Here is an 18,206-nt window from a genome sequence, read left to right on the forward strand (position 1 = left end):
CTGTCCCAAGGTACCCATGCCAGGAACTAGTGTCCTGAAACAAAGCAAGAAACACAGGTGTATTAGTCCGTTCTCACACTGCTACAAAGATGCTACCTGAGGCTGGGCAACTTATAAAGGAAAGAGATTTAATTGACTCTCAGTTCGGGTGGCTGGGGAGGCCTCAGGAAACTTAAAATCGTGGAGGAAGGTGAAGAGGAAGTAAGGACCCTCTTCACATGGTGGCAGGAGGGAAAAGTACAAGTAGGGGAAATGCCAGACGCTTATAAAACCATCAGATCTCGTGAGAACTCACTCACTATCACAAGAATAGCATGGGGGAAACCACCCCCATGATCCAATCACCTCCCTCCCTCAAAATGTGGGGATTACACGCCCCTCCTTCCACACGTGGGGATTCACAATTCACAATGAGATTTGGGTGGAGACACAGAGCCAAACCATATCAATAGGGCATTTGAGCAGTTTGAGAATCAGATATGTGGAAATTCAATGGAATATTTGAGAGATCAGGAGAGGCAACTGGTTTATCCTAATCATCAAGGATTATTCATCTATTGCTGGATGGTGTCTCTTTAGTTCCGAGAGGGAGGTGAGGGATATTTGAAAAAATGACTGGATGATCATTCTGAATACCATAGATAGACCAGGAAGAGCACATTAGCCACAGTAAGTTCTCACTGTTCTGCAGATTAATCTACGGAATTATTGAAGACACATGTTTTACAAGCCTTCTCAGTCACTGCTTAGATATGTTAAATCTTAGCAAAAGAAACCTACAACCTAGTGATGGCAATCTAGTGATGGCACTGATGCTTATATTATTGAACTGCTTTATTTAAATTCTTTTTTGTTATCCTTTTACTTTTATTTTTTTAAGATAGAGTTTTGCTCTTTTTGCCCAGGCTGGAGTGCAATTGTGATATCTCAGCTCACCGCAACCCCCAGCTACCGGGTTCAAGCGATTCTCCTGTCTCAGCCTCTCAAATAGCTGGGATTACAGGCATGCGGCCACCACACCTAGCTAATCTGGTATTTTTAGTAGATATGGGTTTTTTCCATATTGGTCAGGCTGGTCTTGAACTCCAGACCTCAGGTGATCCTCCCACCTCGGCCTCCCAAAGTGATGAGATTACAGGAGTGAGCCACCATGCCCAGTCATGCTTCATTTAAATTCTTAAGTCACGTACATGATATATCGTTTGTGACTGAAATCCCAATCTAACACTTGTAAGGCATAAAACATTTCTCTAACCACTGGGATGTCAACACTATTTTACAAAAAAAATCAGAAAATAAGCTTCTAATACAAATTATGTTCCTAATATACAGGTAGAGAGCTGTTGCTCATAGTCAGTGGAATACCAAACTCCTAATGGGGTTACATTAATGTTTGATTGCAGATTAAAGCCAGTGGATAAAAGTAAAGGTCACTTTAAAGGAGGATAAAGCTACAGTGTATGTAACCTAGCATAGGTGATTTCAACACTACAGAACTGTGAAGCCTGAACTTCTACAGTAGAGAAGGGTATGAGGAAGACATCACAGGATACCAAAGAGTGTTGCAGAGGACCCACAAATAGTCGTGAGCATGAGATGGTGAACAACAAATCCATTTTTGGTGTAGGTAAAATCACTAGTGACACCTTTTTCTTTCTTTTTTCAGCAGTTTGAAGATGTGTCATTCGATTTATTTTTTCAAAGTTTCTGTTTAAAAGACTGCAATTGGTGTTACTGTTGTACCTCTGAAGATAAAGTACATTTTTTTCCTCTGTTAAAAAATGTATTTTGGGGCCGGGTGTGGTGGTTCACGCCTATAATCCCAGCAATTTGGGAAGACAAGGCGGGTAAATCATGAGGTCAGGGGTTTGAGACCAGCCTGGCCAACATGGTGAAACCCTGTCTTTACTAAAAATACAAAAATTAGCTGGGTGTGGTGGTGCATGCCTGTAGTCCCAGATATTGGGGAGGCTGAGGCAGGAGAATCACTTGAACCCAGGAGGCGAAGTTTGCAGTGAGCCTAGACTGTGCCATTACACTCTAGCCTGGATGACAGAGCAAGACTCCATCTCAAAAAAAATAATGTATTTTTGTAATAGGGTGAGAGTCAGGGTCTCCCTCTGTCACCCAGGCTAGAATGCAGCGGTGTGATCATAGGTCACTGCAACCTCAAACTTCTGAGCTCCCACCTCAGCCTCCCAAGAAGCTTGGACTACAAGAACGCCAGGTATGGGATGCCCAGCTAAATTTTTTTTTTTCCTGTAGAGACAGGGTCCAACTATATTGCCCAGACTGATTTCGAACTCCTGACTTCAATGATCCTCCTACCTTGGCCTCCCAAAGTGCTGGGATTATAGGTGTGAGCCATCACACCCAGACTAAAATGTTTTTAATCTTTGGTTTTCATCAGTTTGGCTATGATATACCTATGTATCAATTTATTTTATTCTACTTAGGTTTCACTTATCTTTTAAATCTTTTAAATATTCCTTCTGCTCCCTTCTCTATCCCCACCCCCTCCAATTATAAATATGTTAGATTGCTTATCTATGCCCCACGTCTCCTTTGCTCCATTCTTTTTCTTCCATGATTTTTTCTATGTTTCAATTTGGATCATTTTTATTGAGCTGTCTTCAAATAGATTAACTCTTTCTTTGCTGTGCTGTGCCTGTAAAACTCATCTAAACTGTTCTTAATTTCATATAGTGTCCTTTTCATTTCTAAAATGTGCTTTTGATTCTTTCTAGTAGATTCTACCTCTGTTGAATTTCTCTCTTTTCATGTTTTTCCATATTTTTTCTATTTTGTTTAATTTATTAATTGTAGTTATTCCTAGAGTCCTTGTCAGTTAACTCAAGTATATCAACTATCTGTGGCTTTGCTTGTATTGTCTGCTTTTTCTCTTGGTTATTGGCCATATTTTCCTGCTCCTTCACAAATTTTGTAATTTTAATTGCATTCCAAACATTGTATGTAAAGAATTCAGAGGTTTCAGGTTATGTCATCCTCCATGAAATAGGCAGATCACTTCAACTCAAATAGGGATCTCTTTCTGTCACTGTTCCTCAAGTGTGGCCCTCCAGGCTTTTGGTTAAGAGCCTGTTGGATCTCTGGTTCTTTGGCTGTTCAGAGTCAGTTCTGCTCTTCAGAGGTTTTGAGTTGAGCTTTTTGCCCTCTGATCCCAGGCAGCTTCAATATTTAACAAATGTCTTGAGGGTAACTAGCCGTGTATTTGTGGCAGGATGCCTCCTCCTAGTGGGACTTGGTCTCCTAAGTACCATGAAATTGGGATATTTCACTCTGCCTCTCTGGCCAAGTCTCCCACCCTCATGCATCACCGAAGCATCAGCATATGCTCCTATGTGTTCAGTTCTAACTAGTTTACAATCTGTCGAGCCAGCCCCATGCAAGCACCAAGAGTCCCGCCCCCTAGCCCAGCATAATTCTTAGTCTTCACTCAGAACTAATAAATATCTCCTGGGAAGAAAATGGCCAGAGACAGTCAACTCCCTTAGGAAGTACTCCCCTCTCTCTGAAATGTTAGTTCATATAGGGGTCAATGTTTCCATAGCTCTCTCACTAAATCTTTTGCACCACGATTTCGGTAACTTATCTTTCTTTTCCTTAGGTGTTGCAGCAAGAGCACTGGTCTGCTAGGACCTGCTGCATTCTACCTGCAAGTACAAGTCAGAAGTCAGCCTGTCATATTTTTTTCAAAAGATGATTTGTCAAAATGAGACTTCATTCATAAAATCAGTCTGGCTGGGCACAGTGGCTCATGCCTGTAATCCTAGCAGCTTGGGAGGCTGAGGTAGGTGGATAGCTTGAGCCCAGGAGTTTGAGACCAGCCTGGGCAACATGGCAAAACCCCACCTCTACAAACAATACAAAAATTACCCAGACGCACTGTCACACACCTGTGGTTCCAGCTACTCGGCAGACTGAGATAGGAGGATCACCTGAGCCCAGAAGGTTAAGACTGCCCTGAGCCAGGATTGGGCCACTGCACTCCAGTTTGGAGGACAGTGAAACTCCGTCTCAAAACAAACAAACAAACAAAACCTCTCAATCTGTTCAAATAGGCAGATTGTCTTCCATAATCTTTCCACCGTGATCTTGCCTTGTGAAGTTTCTACTACCCTGATGCTACATAATTAAGGTATATCGTTGTCACTGTCTTTCTAAATTTGTTGTTCGTTACTTCCTTGTCCCCCCTCATTCATCATCCAGACATACATTTTAATAATATCAAACTCCTTGTAGTTCCCCTAAATTAATCATGTTGTTTCCCTTACCTGACGTGCCCATCCCTTTTTTTATTTTCATCACTAACTCCTCTCATCTTTCCAGAGCGTTCCACCAGGAGCGTTCTTGTTCCTCCCATTCTTTGTTCCTCCAGCTCCACTCACTGTTCTGTGTCACCCCATCTTGTGGACGACACTGTGTTAAAAAGATTTGTTTACTGATTTGATTCTTCCCTCTGCTACACCCCGTCACAAAAATGGGCCCCTTAAAAGCAGAAATTTTGCCTCACTGGTCTCTAGCACCCAGTGGAGTATTGGTGTGAATGTCGGTGGAACTGTACTCTCTCCAGCGTGCATTTTGTTCCAGGAAGACTAGCTAATAGCAGGACTATTAGAAGCCTCGTCTTCAGGCTATTTGACATTGATTTTTTTAAACACATTTCCTGAGGTCTCATTAGTGCCAGAATATGAAAAAAATAATCATTCTTCTCCGACTACAGTGGAATCACCAGTGATTTATTCTCTCCTTAATCAGTAATATTAGCTAACATTTATATAGCCATCATGAGGTTCCAACCACTTTAAACATATCATCTTATTTCATATCTATAATCACCTTCAGAGGTACACACTGTTGTTACCAGTTTACAGAGGAGGAATCTGAAGCGCAGAGAGGTTAAGTAAGTGGCAAGCTAGAATCTGGATACAGGTTGTCTGGTTCCGGGGACTGAGCAGGTAGTCACTAGGCTATGCGGCGTGACTTCTTGCTTTCCTTGCCCTTTTTTCTTAAATGTTTAATTACATAAGTAGTATATCAATACATTTAAGTTGTCAAAAATTCAGAAACAAAGCAAAATCTCACTACTGTTTGACGGGCATCATTCTAGATCTTTTTCTTTACATACATATATACATTATGTGTATGTACATATACACAAAGAAGTATGTATTTTTATGTAACTGGATTATGCTTTTTCTATAGATTTGTTTTCATTTAACATATCTTAAAGGTCTTTTCATATCAATGCATATAGATCTATTTTATTCTTTGAATGCTGCATAGTATGGATATATTCCATAGCATGGGTGTAATATAGTTTAGGGAACCATTTTCCTTTTGCCAGTCATTTATGTTGTTGCTGATTTCACTGTTACAAACCAGGCTGCACTAAATATCCTTGAGCGTGTCTCTTCAAATTCATGCAAATATATGACTAGGAAAGATCCTTAGAAATAAAGTCATTAGGATGAAGTTTGTGTTGATTTTTTTAAAATGGTGACTCACATCTTGCCTTCCAGTCAGGCTGTCTTTTATTCTTTCATCATTCACATATTAAAAGGGTTGTGTACACTTGGTTGAATTTATGGCAGAGTAAACAAAATAATAATAAAGCAAATAAAAGGGCTGTGGCTGGAGGTTTTCCAGGAAATCAACTCTCTATATAAGGAAAGCCAAGGCCTTCTCTCTTCTGCACCTCATCTTTAGGAAAGAGGAATTTTGATCTGAGTTGCAGAATAAACAGGGTCCTTGAGAACATACAATGGGATTCCCGAAAAAGAAGGTGGCAGGCAAGAGGAAAGTGAATCTGTGGGAAAAAAAATCAAGTGAGTCTGTCCAAAGACAAAATTACAACTCATTTAGGTAAAAATCTTAATAGGCTTTTATCAGTGATTCTAGAATCGGGCAACAACTCAATCTGTAAATGAGCTGAACAGAGAAGGTTGGCTTTACAGGCAGAAAGGGCTGGGGAAGCAGACCCAGAGAACAAAAAGTGGATTGGTCATTTTGAAGTTGCTTTCCTCCTAAAGGTTAAAGTAGAAAGGACTTCCTTATCATGCCAGGTAAAACTGGTCTGTTTGGGGATTTGGTGCTCTCTCTCTCTCTCTCTCTCTCTCTCTCTCTGATTCCTTGGAAGGTCAGATCAACAACTTAGTTTTGGTTTGGTGGTGTGAAACTTCAGCAGGAGTGATTCTATTTTGCTTCGGTCTGTTGGGCCCAGTGCGAGAGCTCAGTAGAAACCAATGGCCTCATGTAAATTTTCCTTCACAGGTCAAAGCTTTCTTACTTCTCTTAAGTTGTTCTTTTTCTATATATTTTAACTGCATGGTAAAACAAGGCCTGGGAGTGAGCCCTTACCCCTTAAAGACCACAGTGGATAGGGCAGTTCAAGGTGAAAGTTCAGGAAGATTTTGTTCTAGGTCCTTAAGGGAGACCAAGAGACTGGAGAGGGTGGGGCTACAGGTTTGGGTGAAAGTAGAACGCAATTGCCTGGAGGGCCCCTTGTAGATACATCCTCAAGGCTACAGAAAGGTTACTGCTCCTGAGAAACAACCAACAAGTATTTGAACAAATTTCTTGCCTTTAATGGTTTTTAAATCTGATGCCAGTACTAATGTTATTTAAATGTTATATTGCTTGTGTGTATTCCTCTTAGAATTGTAAAGTGATGCTACTCCCTAAATCACCCCTACATAAAAAAACATAATGGGCTGGACGCAGTGGCTCATGTCTGTAATCCCAGCATTTTGGGAGGCCTAGGTGGACAGATCGCTTGAGCTCAGGACTTCAAGACCAGCCTGGGCAACATGGTGAAACCTCGTCTCTACCAAAAATAAAAAAATTAGCCAGCCATGGTGGTACATGTCTGTGGTCCCAGCTACTTGGGAGGCTAATGCAGGAGGATCGCTTGAGCCCAGGAGGTGGAGGTTGCAGTAAGCCAAGATCACGCCACTGTACTCCAGCCTGGGTGACAGAGTGAGACCCGGTCTTAAAAGAAAAAGAAAAAGAAAAAGAAAAAAACATATGTGTGTGTGTGTATGTATATAGGTGTGTGTTTATGTGTCTGTATATATGTGTATATATACATATATATGCATACGTGTATATATATATAATGCACCAACCTTCTACTTGCCCTAGGTGCTCTAACGATTGAAAAGCTTTATTTTTAATATAATATTACAGTTGCAGAACTCTCTGATATCAAACTAAGTGACTAAATTTAGAAGCATATAACTAGAGCCTTGTTAGCATCACAGTCTGACCAATTAAATCACCAAAATCTAAACATGCTCTTTCTACATCTGTTTGATCAGGAAAAACAAGAGGCACTTGTGGTCTAATAGTTTTCTTAGTGCTCTTGTCTTTTATCCTATTTGGATCACCATACATGTTTCAGTTCCTACCAGCAATATTCACTCCTTCCTTTACCAGTACATTCTTAATAAACCAAAGCATAAAAACTAGGGATGTCCTGCTTAAATCAGCTTACCCATCTGTGAAACTAGGAAGTGAGAATATCCTGAGCTTTAACACAGTCACCTTCAGGACACAAGTCTTTATTTAGGAACTATGGAATGTTATAAATTAAATTAAATTGAAAAATAGTAGCAAAAAAAAATTCTTCAACATATACCCTGCACCAGGCCTCATGCTAAGAACTTTTTAATACTTTTTCATTATTCATTCCTATTAGATAAATCCTTAGGAATACAGTTTCATTTATTCAGTCAATCAGGAAATAAGGGGCTAGAATAAAGAACAATGGAAAGGGTAAATTTAAACTGATTTCATAATAAAAGGAACACAAGGAACTACCCACAGGAAGAGCAAAGAAAAGATCATTTCAGGCTCAGTATGTACATACAAAAGCTATATGTGGGATGCAGGGGAAGCCTGGCATGTTCAGAGACTAGAAAGCCAAAGTCTTGAACAGAACATACATGAGCTTAAATAATCACACTTCAAAAGTTGGAGAGAGGTAAGCAGAGACCAGTTCAAAAACCTGAAAAATTTTTTTTTTTTTTTTGAGACAGAGTTTCGCTCTTGTTACCCAGGCTGGAGTGCAATGGCGCGATCTCGGCTCACCGCAACCTCTGCCTCCTGGGTTCAGGCAATTCTCCTGCCCCAGCCTCCTGAGTAGCTGGGATTACAGGCACGCGCCACCATGCCTAGCTAATTTTTTGTATTTTTAGTAGAGACGGGGTTTCACCATGTTGACCAGGATGGTCTCGATCTCTTGACCTCGTGATCCACCCGCCTCGGCCTCCCACAGTGCTGGGATTACAGGCTTGAGCCACCACGCCCGGCCGAAAAAATTTTTTAAACTAAATGCAATGAAAGGCCATTTAAAGACTTCAAGCAGACAATACCTATGTAACAAACCTCACATTCTGCACATGCATCCCCGAACTTAAAGCATAATAAAATTTAAAAAGCTTTAATGAATATAAGAGCTATTAGAGAAATTTAAAAAAAGATTTTAAAGCAATGGTGTGATCTCCTCCACATGTTATGATCACTTTTTACTGCTACATGGAGAATGGATTTGGGGGGAAGGAGAATTGAAGTTCAGAGATCAGTTTGGAGCTGTTACAGTAATTGAGCTGAAAGATGATGGTAGCTCAAAATACGATGGGAATAAAGCTGAAGAAAAACAATAGGAGGAACAAGCTATTTTGGAGGTAGAATTGACAGGATTTGCTGATGGATTAGACATGAAGTTGAGGAACAGGGAAGAGCCATGGATGATGCTTAGGTTTCTGGCTTCAGTGACCTAGTATATTGTGGTTCCGTTTGCTGAAATGGAGAATGTTGGGATGGGGAAGACCAGAAAGGGAAAGGTTTGGCCGGTCCCGGTGGTTCACACCTCACACATCGCAACACTTTGGGAGGCTGAGGCAGGTGGATCACTTGATGTCAAGGTGTTCAAGACCAGCCTAGCCAGCATGGTGAAATCCCGTCTCTACTAAGAACACAAAAATTAGCCGGGTGTGGTGGCGGGTACCTGTAATCCCAGCTATTCGGGAGGCTTATGCATAAGAATCGCTTGAACCCGGGAGACAGAGGTTGCAGTGAGCTGAGATTGCACTCCAGCCAGGGTGACAGAGTGAGACTTTACCTCACACACACACACACACACACACACACACACACACACACACAAAGTGAAAGGTTTTATGGAACTAAGTTTTGTCAGTGAGTTTGAGATGTCTGCTGTAAGACCCCCAGTACAAATTTAAATGAGTGGTTCCATGTTTGAGTTCAAATCTTAGAGGAGAGGTCTGGGCTGCAGATACAAGTCCAAAATTGATCCACATAGTGGTAGTATTTGAATACATAGAAACTAGTGGGATCATTTATGGAGCTAGAGCATGAAAGGAAGAAGAATGCTAACATGTAATGGTGGGATAGGGGAGCTAAAAGAAAATCAGGAGGGGGCAGTATTGAATGAACAACAACAAAAATAGCATCCTATGAAGGGGAAAATGGTCCCCTATATCTCTTGGTGTGCAGGTAAGTGTTTAGCATGTGGCTATCAGGAAAAAAAGGCCCTGACTTGTAGCATTTGCTGATTTTTGTGGTGTAAATACTGTCACTGTGGCTAATAATTTCAAGCCACCAACACTCCTTCACTGAACTTGGAAAGAAATGTCTGCAATTAGCCGTCCAGTATCACTTCTGCAGCGTGCCAGGGCAACACAGCTGCTGAGAGGGAGCATAAGAAAGAGAAGGAAAATGTGCACTGAACTTGGCAACACGCAGGCCATTAGTGACCTTTGTGAAAGTCATTTCTGGACAATAGGGACAGAAGCCAGATTATAGTAGGTAGAGGAATGCAATGAGGGTAAGAAAGGACAATACACACTTTTCTGAAGAAATGGATGGGCCTGGCGCACTGGCTCACGCCTATAATCCTAGCACTTTGGGAGGCAGAGATGGGCTGATCACTTGAGGTCAGGAGTTTGAAACCAGCCGGGACAACATGGTGAAAGCCTGTCTCTACTAAAAATACAAAAAAGCAAGCCAGGCATGGTGGCAGATACCTGTAATCCCAGCTTTTCAGGAGGCTGAGGTAGGAGAATTGGTTGAACTCGGGAGGCAGAGGTTGCAGAGAGCTGAGATTGTGCCACTGTATTCCAGTGTGGGAAACAGCAGGAGAAAGGAAAGGAAAGAGAAAGGGAAGGAAAGGAAGAGAGAAACAAGAAAGGAGGGAGGGAAAGGAAGGAAGGAACGAAAAGAAGGAAGAAAGGAGGTAAGGGAGGAAGGGAGGGAGAAAAGAAAGAAAGAAAAGAAAAAGAAAGAATGAAAGAAAGAAAGAAATGAAAGAAAGAAGAGAGAGAGGAAGGGAGGAAGAAAGAAAGGAAGGGAGGAAGGGAGGGAGGAAGGGATGGTCACTGGAGGGGAAGGTAAGTCAAAATTTAAAATAAACTCATTGAGATTAAGAGGCCTACTGCAAGGTGCACTGAATAAGTGGAGGGGGTAGAATTTGAACCCAGATTTGTCTGATTCCAAAGCTTATGCTTTATTATGGGTTTCCTGAACCACAGAGAAAAAAAAAATTGTAAGCTGCCTAAACATTGAATTGCAGATGATTTTTCTATTTACACTTTTCTGTGTTTTCTAATTTTTTCATTGAGACTAATTTACTTTCATATTCATAAAAATGATTAATAGATTTTATACTTGCAGAGTAAGTGCTGGAATACAGCAAAGTGTAAGGAAACCATTACTTAGTCAACTTCAACAGAAATAACATATTAACATAAACAGTGCCACCTCATACAAAGTTTATTTTTCAGATTAATATTTAAACTTCCATTCTATTTTACAGTTTATAAATCAACACACATTAAAATATCTGTGAACTAAAATACCTACAGGTGCCACCTTCGAAACTCATGTTCATAGATTCTAAGGTGGCCTTTCAACATCAGCTAAGGGAAGGCACTGTGTCCTGTGTTTTGTGTAGTGCTGAGTACACTGTCACAGCTCAAAAGGTAATGAATAATGGTAGAAAGTGATGTAACTTCCTTTTTAAAAAATTCAAGTATCTTGTATTGAAATTCCAAAGGAATTAGAATTATTCTTCTCTAGAATACCGTATATAATAATGGAATAAGTTACTTAAAGACTTTATTGGATCTCATGGGGATGTTTTCTCCTTTGACTTTGTAAGAAAACAAATCTCTGTGATAAGAACAAGCATTCTTAGTATAATGGGTAGGGGGGCATGGGTGTAGATGTAAGAGATAACGGAGGTCCTATTTTTACATAATTCTATATTATGCATGTATAAATACATAAGGTTACAGTTGTATTTTTGGATTAAATTTTAAATTATTATAATAATAGTTTTGAGTGAATATAAAATCTCATACTAATGGAAATAGCTTTCTGGTTTGTTTTGTTTTTTAGTTTTGAGACGGAGTCTCGCTCTGTTGCCCAGGCTGGAGCGCAGTGGCATGATCTCAGCTCACTGCAACCTCCACCTCCTGGGTTCAGGCCATTCTCTTGCCTCAGCTTCCCGAGTAGCTGGGATTATAGGTGCCTGCCACCATGCCCGGATCATTTTTGTATTTTTAGTAGACATGGGGTTTCACCATGTTGGCCAGGCTGGTCTTGAACTCCTGACCTCAGGTGATCCACCTGCCCTGGCCTCCCAAAGTGCTGGGATTACAGGCATGGGCCACTGCACCTGGCTGGAAATAGTTTTTAAAGAGCATCAATATAACTATTTCTTTTTCTTCTTAACACCTGCATCTAGTACAATTACATTTAGTTTTTTTAAAAGACATTGATTGCTATTTGAAAAAGAGAGAAAAGTATATTATTTGCAGATCATTTAATTGTCTACTGGAAAATCCAAGAGTATTTACGGTAATACTACTTGAACTAATAGAGTAAGGTCTGAAGCAAAAATAAACATACAAAAATCAATAGCTATGTACACAGCAGAAGTAGTCTGTTAGAAAATATGAGGAGGAAAGATCCCATTTAAAATATCATGAAAAGCTACAAAATACCTCAAAATATCCTTAGAAGTATAAAAGGACTACACTTCACCAGCGTTAGACATCCAGATTTGAATATTTGACGGTAGGTTGTATAAAAGATGAGGACTGAATTATATTTAGTTTTGAGCACCTTCAAATTTATTTTTATTTTGTGTAAGCTTCATTTATATAATTTTAAGACCCATATTAATAGAGGGATTAAACAGTATTAAACTTGTAGAGTATAATATTAAACACCTTTGTTGGAACGCCTTTAAAATTATTTGATAAGACTGCCACCTACAGGTGGCAAGAAAAGCAGAGTGCCTGAAATGTATTTACCACTTACTATGCATCAAGCATTACATTAAGAAACCTAGGCTGGGCGTGGTGGCTCATGCCTGTAATCCCAGCATTTTGGGAGGCTAAGGCAGGTGGATTGCCTGAGGCCAGGAGTTCAAGACCAGCCTCACCAACATGGTGAAACTCCATCTCTACTAAAAATACAAAAATTAGCCCGGCGTGGTGGCATGTGCCTGTAATCCCGGCTACTCTGAGGCTGAAGCAGAAGAATCCTGGAACCCGTGAGATGGAGGTTGCAGTGAGATGAGATTGGACCACCACACTCCAGCCTCCGCAACAGAGTGGGGCTTCGTCTCAAAAAAAAAAAAAAAAGCCTAGTAAGGCTGCCAGATAAAATACAGGAGGCTCACATGAAATTGAAAACAACCAAAACTTTTTGGTTTAAGTATGCACCAAATATTGCATAGGATACACCAATACTAAAAAAAATATTTATTGTTTATCTGAAATTCAAATTTAACAGGGCATTCTGTAGTTTTTTTTTTTTTTTTTTTTTTTTTTTTTTGAGGCGGAGTTTCACTCATGTTACCCAGGCTGGAGTGCAATGGCGCGATCTCGGCTCACCGCAACCTCCGCCTCCCGGGTTCAGGCAATTCTCCTGCCTCAGCCTCCTGAGTAGCTGGGATTACAGGCACGCGCCACCATGCCCAGCTAATTTTTTGTATTTTTAGTAGAGACGGGGTTTCACCATGTTGACCAGGATGGTCTCGATCTCTTGACCTCGTGATCTACCCACCTCGGCCTCCCAAAGTGCTGGGATTACAGGCTCTGTAGTTTTATTTGCTAAATATAGCAGCCCTTAAAAATGCAGATAATGGCCAGGTGTGGTGGCTCACGCCTATAATCCCAGCATTTTGGGAGGCTGAGATGGGCAGATCATGAGGTCAGGAGTTCCAGACCAGCCTGACTAATATGATGAAACCCCATCTCTACTAAAAATAGAAAAATTAGCCAGGCATGGTGGGAGTGTTGGTAGTCCCAGCTGCTCAGGAGGCTGAGGCAGAAGAATCACTTGAACCTGGGAAGTGGAGGTTGCAGTGAGCTGAGATCACACCGCTGCATTCCAATCTGGGCAACAGAGTGAGAATACAACTCAAAATAAAAAAAAAAAAATGCAGATAATGATGTTGGCCATACTCTGCTGCTTAAAACCTTTCGATGGCCTCTATGTCTCAGGAGAGGGTCCAAGCATCTTAACAGGCATGTACGACCATTCATGTCTGTGCTCCCATCTTGTTCCTTAACTACCTTAGCATGTGCTTCCCATTGCCATCAAAATCTTTTTAAAAAATATTTTATAACTTTTACTTTAAACTTGGGGTACTTGTACAGGATTGTTCCATAGGTAAACTCATGAACTAATTTACACTCCCACCAGAAGTGTATAAGTGTTCCCTTTTCTCCACAACCTCTTCAGCATCTGTTATTTTTTTACTTTATAACAATAGCCATTCTGACTGGTATGAGATGATATCTCATTGTAGTATTGATTTACATTTCTCCAATGATTATGACATTGAGCATTTTTTCATATGCTTGTTGGCCGCATGTATATCTTCTTTTGAATAGTGTCTGTTCATGCCCTATGTCCACTTTTTTAAAGGGTTGTTTGTTTTTTGCTTGTACATTTGTTTAAGATTCTTTTTTTGGAGACAGAGTCTCACTCTATCCCCCTGGCTGGAGTGCAGTGGTGTGATCTCAGCTTACTGCAACCTCTACCTCCCTAGTTCAAGTGATTCTCATGCCTCAGCCTCCTGAGTAGCTAGGCTTACAGGTGCATGCCACCACACCTGGCTAATTTTTGTATTTTTGGTAGAGATGGGGATTTGCCATGTTGGCCAGGCTGGTCTCAAACTCCTGACCTCAGGTGATCCGCCTACCTCAGTCTTCCAAACTGCAGGGATTACAGGCATGAGCCACTGGCCTGGCCTCAAGTTTCTTGTATATTCTGGATATTAGATCTTTGTTAGATGTATAGTTTGCAAATATTTTCTCCAGACATCAAAATCTTTCTTTTGCTTAGGTAGTTTGGCCTGAAATATAGAGGTTCCTATATGTCTGTCTTTTAATGTTGTTCATGATAATTTTAATACTTAATCACATCTTCCCTTTGGACTTTTAAAGTGAATGTCAAAAGCATAGGAGCAGACTGTGATTAATTAATATATTACTTCAAGAAGAAAAAATTAGTGAGAACACACAACTTATATAAAAACATTATCTTTGAAAGACATTGGAAAACATTTTATTTCTTGTTTACCTTGTGTTCTTGTGTAAATATCAAAGAGAGAAAAACCCTAGTGAATTTAATTGCATGTATGTGTGTTTCTCTGGCTATATAATTTTCAAGACCCTATGGAATATGAAAATATAAAGCTTCTTGTTCAAAAATTACTAAAAATTTCAACATGGTAACAGAACAGCATTAATCTAAGTGTGGACTCTTCTGAGTGCAGGGCCCTGGCTGCACGGGTCACATTTCCCATGAATCATTTTATTTTTCTCCCCAACTTAATTGGTTCAGAATTGAGGTTTCTCTAAGGAAAATTCCTTTTTATTTACACTAGAAGTATGTGAATGATTTAAAATTCATGATGTGTTGAGATCTTGCTAAATGGGCCTACCAAATAAGAAGAAAATAAAGCTTGTAAGAATGTGGACTTTGGCTGGGCACGGTGGCTCACACCTGTAATCCCAGAACTTTGAGAGGCTGAGGCAGGTGGATCACCTGAGGTCAGGAGCTCGAGATCAGCCTGCCCAATATGGTGAACCCCATCTCTACTAAAATTATAAAAATTAGCTGCATGTGGTGGTGGGCACCTGTAATCCCAGCTACTTGGGAGGCTGAAGCAGAAGAATGGCTTGAACCCAGGAGACAGATGTTGCAGTGAGCCAAGATTACGCCACTGTGCTCCAGCCTGGGCAACAGAACAAGACTCCATCTCAAAAAATAATAAAAATAAAATAAAATAAAAAAGAATGTGGACTTGGCAGTCAATTCAAAGTCTGACTGCATGGCTGCCTTCAAAGACTCAAGGGTTGGCTTCAGGGACACACAAACACCCTCAAATTGTAATTAAAATTGTGTGTGTGTATTTGTATATGCCTTTTTCAGGGAAGAGCTTTTATCTGATTCTCAAAGGAATCAGTAATCCCAAAAAGCTTAGGGACCACTGTTCTATGACATTATTTATCCTTTTTTAAAAAAAGAAACCTGTGGCAAATCATGATGTGCTTTAATTTTGTTTATTCGTTTATTTATTTTACAGATGGGGTGTCATGTCTCCCAGGCTGAAGGGTAGTGGTGTGATCATAGCTCACTGCAGCCTCGAACTCCTGGGCTAAACCGCTCCTGCCACGTAAGCCTCCCGAGTAGCCAGGACTACAGGTCTGTGCCACTGCACAGGGCTACTTTAAAAAACATTTTTTTTTTTTTTTTTTTGTAGAGACAGGGTCTTGCTTTATTGCCCAGGTTTATCGTCTGCTTTTAAAGGCCTCTGCTGCTGGCTGGTTTAAAAACTTTAAATACAAGGAGTTGTGCAGATTTTTAAAATTATTCTTATTCTAACATATAAAAAGAAAAAACCATGAAAAGAGAAATATAGGAATAAACACATTAAGAAACCCAATCAGAGAAATGAAATCTAAAAGGAATCCTTACACTGTAGCTGCTACCATCAGAAAATTTGAGAGATCATAAAATTGACGTTTCATTGCAGTATACCTTATGTAATCATGTGATTAATAATATTATCATATTTATTAAGCACTTACCGTGTGCCTGGCACTGTCTCAGTAATCATTTACCACTCTTAACTTACTTAATCCTCTTAACAATTCTATAATCCCCACTGTAGAATTGAGGAATCAGAAGCAAATAGAGGTTAAGAATTTCGGCTGGGCACCGTGGCTCACACCTGTAATCTCAACATTTCGGGAGGCCAAGGCTGACAAATTGCTTGAGTTCAGGAGCTCAAGACGAGCCTAGGCAACAAAGTAAGACCACATCTCTACAAAGAAGACAAAAATTAGCTGGATGTGGTGGCACGTGCCTGTGGTCCCAACTACTTGGGAAGCTGAGGTGGGAGGACGGCTTGGGCCTGGGAGGGAGAGGTTGCAGTGAGCCAAGATCACACCACTGTACTCTACCCTGGGTGACAGAAGCAGACCATATCACACACAAAAAAGAATCTTGCCCAAGGACACAGAGTAAATGGTGGAGACAGGTTTTGAATTGGTCACAAAGTTAATATTCTTATAAGCTTTATTTCCTTCTTGATTATTAGTAGGTCCATTTAGAAAGATACATCAGATAGCTTTCACTTAATAGATATCAAGAATAAAGAAGTAGAATAAAGAACTGAGAATTCCTCCTTCCAGACAACGTTTTCCCTTGGCTTCCTGGACACCACTGCTTTGTGGTTCTTCCTACCTTGTACCGGCTGCTCCTTCTTACTGTCTTTCTGTGGGATTCTCCTCTTCTCCTTTTTAGGCCTTGATCCTCTTCTTCCCTCCATCCCTGGACACTCCTTGGGTAAACCAATCCAATCCCATAACTATAAATACTGTCCATATGTTAATGATTTTCAGATTTATATTTCCATCTTGGACCTCTCACTTGAATCCAGATTCTATATTCAGCTACTTTCTCAATGTCTCCATGTGGAGATCTGATATAATTTGAATCTGTGTTCCCACCTAAATTTCATGTTGAAATGTAATCCCCAGCTGGGTGCAGTGGCTCGTGCCTGTAATCCCAGCACTTTGGGAGGCCGAGGCAGGAAGATCACCTGAGGTCTGGAATTCAAGACCAGCCTGGTCAACATGGTGAAATCCCATCTCTACTAAAAATACAAAAATTAGCCAGGCGTGGTGGCACACACCTGTAATCCCAGCTACTTGGGAGGCTACTGAGGTTTCTGAAAAATGAGACACAACTTTTCTGAGGTTTCTGACAAATGAGTACCATCGGTAGTTGAGGATACATATTTGTGTTTTGTGGGGGGTTTCTTGGTGCTGGTGTTTTTTAATGCTGAAATTTTGTAAAATAAAATTCAAACTACATACTAACCTTTTTAATATAAAGTAGTACTTTATCTAAAGCAAGCTTGACCCACAGTTAATTAGCTGGATCATAGCCAGGAAAGTGCTAAAATGTCAAGGAAATGAAAATTGTCTTTCTATGACTCTCAGGAGTATAAGTAAAACCAAGGAATAGCTGAAAAATCTATTTTTTCAAGTATAGTGAGAAAAAAATACAGAAAAACATTCAAGAATCTCCCTAATGCTGAGAATATATGACAGCAAATTAACTTCCTGACTGTAATGAAGAATAATTGGACATACATCTGAATTTTTGTGAGATTTAATGAGACTGGAAACTTGAATGCACTTGAGATTAATTTTTTAAAGATTCTATGTTCTAGTGAAATTTAAACCTACCCTCTCACTTTTCTAGTTATGTTTTTAAGGAGGAAAAAAATAAAAATATCATATAATCACATTTTTAAAAAACTAAGACCCAGATTATAAATCAAAGGGTCACACAAATGTTCTCTGGCCTAATAGTCACGTGCATACAAATGGTAGAGTCTATGGCATGCAAATAGAAGACACAAAGTGCCTTTTGGCAATCTGCCCTTCTGTGAATATTACATTTAAGGGAATAGGCAGAATGCAGACACTAGACCCTGTCATGAATTCACCACACAGGAAGGTCAGACTTACAGTGAAGAGTTTAAATGGGATGAACTAATACCAACTCCACTATGTCATTCCTGTCAAGTGGTCAAAATAAGGCAAGCAGAAATTACACTTCTGGGC

This window comes from Sapajus apella, unplaced genomic scaffold, assembly GCF_009761245.1.
Source record: "Sapajus apella isolate SASKATOON/1434 unplaced genomic scaffold, GSC_monkey_1.0 scaffold13, whole genome shotgun sequence".
Classification (NCBI taxonomy): domain Eukaryota; kingdom Metazoa; phylum Chordata; class Mammalia; order Primates; family Cebidae; genus Sapajus; species Sapajus apella.